Genomic DNA, 6086 nt, shown 5'->3' with positions numbered 1-6086 from the left:
GGCTTTTGATGTTCTCCTTTATCTCATAGTGGACAGAAATTATTTTCTGGAGAGGCACAAATAATTTGTGTGGCATCAGATTTAATGCAGAACACCTGATTGTTCTGTAAATATTTTGAAATGTTTGTTTAAAAAAAATCCCTTAGCAGCATTTTTAGGTAAACAGCTGCAAAAATCTTTGTTGTTTGCAATACTCAGTAACTTTTTGGAAGATGTAACTATATAATTAATTGCCCAGCATTGGTCTTTATATATTGTATTTTGCAGAGAGAGAGTTACGAAGTTTCAAAGTGGTGCTCCATGAGAGTCCTGTAGACGAGCAGGGAGTAGAACGCAACTGCAAACCGCTGTTGCAATGCAGGAACATCTGCTTTATTGGAATGTGTGAGATGTTAACCACAATGACTCTTAAAAACACTGTCTGAAAACTTCATGCCAACAGCACTTTTTTAAGAAAAATCAAACAAATTTTCCTTCAAAATCATTTTAGAGTTTTTAATGAGCTGCAGGATCCTTGTTCTGTGTGAGTGGAGAACAGCCAAGTCGCCTCCTGTGATAAACCTCCACATGTACCACTGAAAACAGTTAAATTAGTTTGAATCTGAAATCATGGCTCAAACTACTTGTTCTGAGACCATTTCTTTATTTTTCACACCAAACTGTTTAATAAGATAAACTCTACGCAGACTTCATCAAATATAACTAACACTTTAACAGTATCAGGATTTCATAATACAAACTTCAAATTAACAAGAAAACAGCTGCAAACATGTAGATCAAAATTCATTAAAAAACAACATGTGGACTTCAAGGACTTAATACACTAAAGTGAAAGGAGGAGCAAAAAAATAGAGGTTTAACAGAATTTGAATTAAGTAAAAGTAGTCGCCTGTGATCTTTAAAATGGTCCTGATGTGTGCTGCTGTTTTTACCTTTCAACATTTCTTTGCTGCCACTGTGAATAAGATTGTGTTCTTTGCCTGACTGAATAAAGGTTACACTGACTCACTGCTTCATCTTCTGGTACAAACTGGTATTATATGGAAGTACAGCCCAAAACCAGTTTAGCTTGAGTTTCTTTTTTCAGGACATAAAGTCACAGAAGGTGTTTTTTCAAAGCTGGTGCACCAGTTGATATGATTTTAAACACATCTGAGGGCTCGATTGTACCTGAGTAGACACTGGACAGCTTTGTCCTGGTTAATGCTGAGAACCTTAAGAAAGTTTTCTCCACAGTGAGACCCACCACATGTCTTTTAGATCCAATCCCCTCTTTACTTTTTTAAAACACTTTATGGATTTTTTTGAAGCTGAGCTTTTATACATGATGAATTGCTCTGTTCAGCTGGGTGTCTTCCCTGCTGCCTTTAAAACGGCGGTGGTGAGGCCCCTTCTGAAGAAGAGCAATTTGGATTGTAATGATTTTAATAACTACAGGCCTGTATCCAACTTACCATTTTTAAGTAAAATTTTAGAAAAACTTGTTTTTACCCAGATTAATGACTTTTAGAATCATAGACAGATCCTGGAGATATTTCAGTCTGGATTTAGGGTGAACCACAGCACAGAGACTGCTCTCCTAAAGGATTAAATGATCTTAGATGTAACTGGGACTCCCAAAAGCTCTCAGTCCTGGTGCTACTGGATCTAAGCACAGCCTTTGATACAGTAGACCACGCTATACTTTTAAACAGATTGAAACACATGGTGGGCCTCTCTGGTGCTGTACACAACTGGTTCACTTCCTATCTCTCAGACAGAACTTTTATGGTGTGTATGGATGCATGCTCCTCTAAGATCCATAAAATGACATGTGGTGTGGCTCAAGGGTCGGTTTTAGGCCCTGTACTTTTTAATTTGTATATGCTCCCTCTTGGCGGTGTTATCAGAAGGCATGGAGTGAACTTCCACAGTTACGCTGATGACACTCAGCTGTACATCTCCGTGTCTCCTGATGACACCAGACCAATGGATACCCTTTTTAACTGTATTCTAGATATAAAATTTTGGATGGCAGAAAACTATTTACAGCTTAACCAGGACAAAACTGAAGTTTTAATCAGAGAAACTGCTGTGTGCCCAGCCTGGAGGCTGCGGTCTGTGACCGGCTCCCGGTGCAGACGGCTCCCTGTGATAGTGTTTCCTCACTTGGCTAATGCGTACCCAGCCCAATTTTACTCTTTAAGTGTGCGTGTCCGTGTGTGTGTGTGTGTGTGGGAGGGTGGATGGGATGGGCTGCTTTTAACCATGTAAAGCACTTTGTGCTACATTTTTTGTTTGAAAAGTGCTTTATAAATAAAGATTGATTGATTGGTTGATTTATCCTGAACGTCGCCTGAAATAAAGAGCATCTCTGCCAATGTCCAATTACATTTTACTGTTTACATTATAACACTCAGCTTACTGGGCGAAAATGAGTCTTAATTTTTCCAAACAATTCATTCATTATAACTCCATAAGTTTACTGATCAGACTTGTTCCAAACAATCAGGTTAAAATTACAAGATAAAAATAAATACATACCTCACAGTAACTGCACTTGTACAGTTAGTTTGTGGTGTGGATCTGTTGGTGTTTTTTCAGCTGATGTGGAGCTTTAAAAGTCTTCTCACAGACGTCACATTTATAAGGTCTCTCCTCAGTGTGGCTAAACATGTGTTGTTGTAACTGTGCATCTGTTATAGAATAGAATCGAATGCCTTTATTGTCATTATACAGTTGTACAATGAGATACAGAGCATCTCCTACTTAGTGTAAACATGTTGGGGGGGGGGGGGGTACAGTTCTGCAGCGCTATATACATATGGACAGTATTAACATAGGGAAGAATATGTATATATAAAATGTACAATTTACAAGCCGTAAACAATATGTGATAAATAGTGTTATGTACAGTTGAGTTATTGCACATGGAATTGGTATAAATAGTGTTTATGTATATACAGTTATTGCACATAGAATTGGTATAAATAGTGTTTATGTATATACAGTTATTGCACATAGAATTGGTATAAATAGTGGTGGTCCATAGAGGAAGTGGGAAGTGGGGGGCTGTGTTATCGGTGCATGTGTGAGTTCAGGGTGGTTATCGCTTTGGGGAAGAAACTATTTTTGAGTCTGTGGGTTTTAGTGTTGATGCACCTGTAGCGCTTCCCTGAGGGAAGCAGGCTGAACATGTTGAAACCAGGGTGGGAGCTGTCCTTGATAATGTTTGCTGCTCTGCTGAGGCAGCCGGAGGAATAAATGTCCATCAGGGAGGGGAGAGGGCAGCCGATGATCTTTTGTGCTGTCTTGACCACACTCTGAAGCCTCACTCTATCTGCCTTGGTGCAGCTGCCGTACCATACCGTGATGCAGTAGGTTAGCAGGCTCTCAATGGACGAGCGGTAGAAGGTCAGCAGCAGGTTGGAGTTCAGCTTGTACTTCCTGAGGACTCTCAGGAAGTGCAGCCGCTGTTGGGCCTTCTTGATGACCGCTGAGATGTTTTCCGTCCAGGAGATGTCAGCAGAGATGAGGACACCAAGGAACCAGAAGGTGTGGACCCTCTCCACACACTCCCCGTTGATGTAGAGGGGGGCCAAATCAGTGCTGTGTCTCCTGAAGTCAACAATGAGCTCTTTGGTTTTCTTGGTGTTCAATGCCAGGTTGTTTTCTGAACACCATGCTGCCAACTTCAGGACTTCCTCCCTGTACTCTGCCTCGTCTCCCTTCGAGATGAGTCCGACTACCGTGGTGTCATCAGCAAACTTGATGATGAGAGTGTTGTTGTGGGTTGGACTGCAGTCGTGGGTGTAGAGAGAATACAGGAGGGGGTTCAGCACACAGCCCTGTGGGGAGCCGGTGCTCAGTGTGCGAGTGGAGGAGAGATGAGGGCCGAGTCTCACATGGTTTCCCACACTGATCACAGCTGGCAACATCGATTCCAGTGTGAATCCCCAGGTGAATATTTCGGTACTGTTTGTCACTGAACCCTTTTCCACAAAAGTCGCAGCTGTACGCCTCAATTCCAGAGTGGGTAACTAGATGCCTCTGTAAGCTGCTATTGTGAGCCAAAGTCTTACCACACTCACAGCTCTGTGATTCAACTCCACTGTGCATGATATGGTGTAATTTTAAGCCTTTACGATGGGTAAAAGACTTTCCACACAAGTCACAGCTGTACGCTTTAACTCCACTGTGGATGAGTTGGTGTCTTTTTAAGTGTCCAGCCTCGGTAAAAGACTTTCCACAAAACTCACAGCTGTAAGGTTTAAATCCGCTGTGGATGAGTTGGTGGTTTTTTAAGTGTCCAGCCTGGGTAAAAGACTTTCCACACAAGTCACAGCTATACGCTTTAACTCCACTGTGGATGAGTTGGTGTCTTTTTAAGTCTCCAGCCTGGGTAAAAGACTTTCCACACAACTCACAGTTGTACGCTCTGAATCCACTGTGGAAGAGTTGGTGTCTTTTTAAGCTTCCAGCCTGGGTAAAAGACTTTCCACACAAGTCACAGCTGTAAGGTTTAACTCCACTGTGGATGAGTTGGTGTTTTTTTAAACTTCCAGGCTCGGTAAAAGACTTTCCACAAAACTCACAGCTGTAAGGTTTAACTCCACTGTGGATGAGTTGGTGTTTTTTTAAACTTCCAGGCTCGGTAAAAGACTTTCCACAAAACTCACAGCTGTAATTTTTAACTCCACTGTGGATGAGTTGGTGTTTTTTTAAGGTTCCAGCCTCGGTAAAAGACTTTCCACACAACTCACAGCTGTAAGGTTTAACTCCACTGTGGATGAGTTGGTGTTTTTTTAAATTTCCAGGCTCGGTAAAAGACTTTCCACAAAACTCACAGCTGTAAGGTTTAAATCCGCTGTGGATGAGTTGGTGTTTTTTTAAGTGTCCAGCCTGGGTAAAAGACTTTCCACACAAGTCACAGCAGTAAGGTTTAACTCCACTGTGGATGAGTTGGTGTTTTTTTAAGGTTCCAGCCTGGGTAAAAGACTTTCCACACAACTCACATCAGTAAGGTTTAACTCCACTGTGGATGAGTTGGTGTTTTTTTAAACTTCCAGCCTCGGTAAAAGACTTTCCACACAACTCACAGCAGTAAGGTTTAACTCCACTGTGGATGAGTTGGTGTCTTTTTAAACTTCCAGCCTCGGTAAAAGACTTTCCACAAAACTCACAGCTGTAAGGTTTAAATCCGCTGTGGATGAGTTGGTGGTTTTTTAAACTTCCAGCCTGGGTAAAAGACTTTCCACACAAGTCACAGCTATACGCTTTAACTCCACTGTGGATGAGTTGGTGTCTTTTTAAGTCTCCAGCCTGGGTAAAAGACTTTCCACACAACTCACAGTTGTACGCTCTGAATCCACTGTGGAAGAGTTGGTGTCTTTTTAAGTGTCCAGCCTGAGTAAAAGACTTTCCACACAAGTCACAGCTGTAAGGTTTAACTCCACTGTGGATGAGTTGGTGTTTTTTTAAGGTTCCAGCCTCGGTAAAAGACTTTCCACACTCATCACAGCTGTAAGGTTTAACTCCACTGTGGAAGAGTTGGTGTGTTTTTAAGCTTCCAGCCTGGTTAAAAGACTTTCCACACAAGTCACAGCTGTACGGTTTAACTCCACTGTGGATGAGTTGGTGTCTTTTTAAGTCTCCAGCCCGGGTAAAATCCTTTCCACACTCATCACAGCTGTAGGTTTTCTCTCCCTTTCTTCTGTGAGGTTTGTCGGCCTCCTGAGAGCGCTGACTTCTTGCTCCGTGTTGGTCCTGCAGTGACAGAGATACAAACAGAGGCAGTGAGTGAAATGCAGTCATGGAACAAACTGAAACTCCCTCCATTAGTGGAATCAAACATGTCAACAAACACATTGTTGGTGTGTTTCCACCACCTTCTGGTGATATTGTCACTTAACAATGATGTGCTACAATGGGAGGTGTAATGAAAATTACATTATTGAAGAAATATTGATGAGTGGAGAAAATCTTTTACGCATAAGAAATTGCAATTTCAACTGATGATATTGTTCTTTCAATGTGTGTAGATAATATATAATCTTTGTATTTTCTTTCAACTTCTGTTGTTTCCGATTTTGAATGTAGATTCTGTA

The 6086-nt window shown here is 41.5% G+C and overlaps 1 pseudogene; it reads right to left on the bottom strand.

Annotated features, from left to right (window-relative positions):
- Positions 1 to 275: 275 nt before the first annotated feature.
- On the bottom strand, positions 276 to 5667 carry LOC109200796 (zinc finger protein 99-like; annotated as a pseudogene).
- Positions 5668 to 6086: the final 419 nt, after the last annotated feature.

This window comes from Oreochromis niloticus, linkage group LG3 (assembly GCF_001858045.2).
Source record: "Oreochromis niloticus isolate F11D_XX linkage group LG3, O_niloticus_UMD_NMBU, whole genome shotgun sequence".
Lineage (NCBI taxonomy): Eukaryota > Metazoa > Chordata > Actinopteri > Cichliformes > Cichlidae > Oreochromis > Oreochromis niloticus.
The sequence above is the reverse complement of the archived record's forward strand: the minus strand, read 5'-3'. Positions and strand labels throughout refer to the sequence as shown.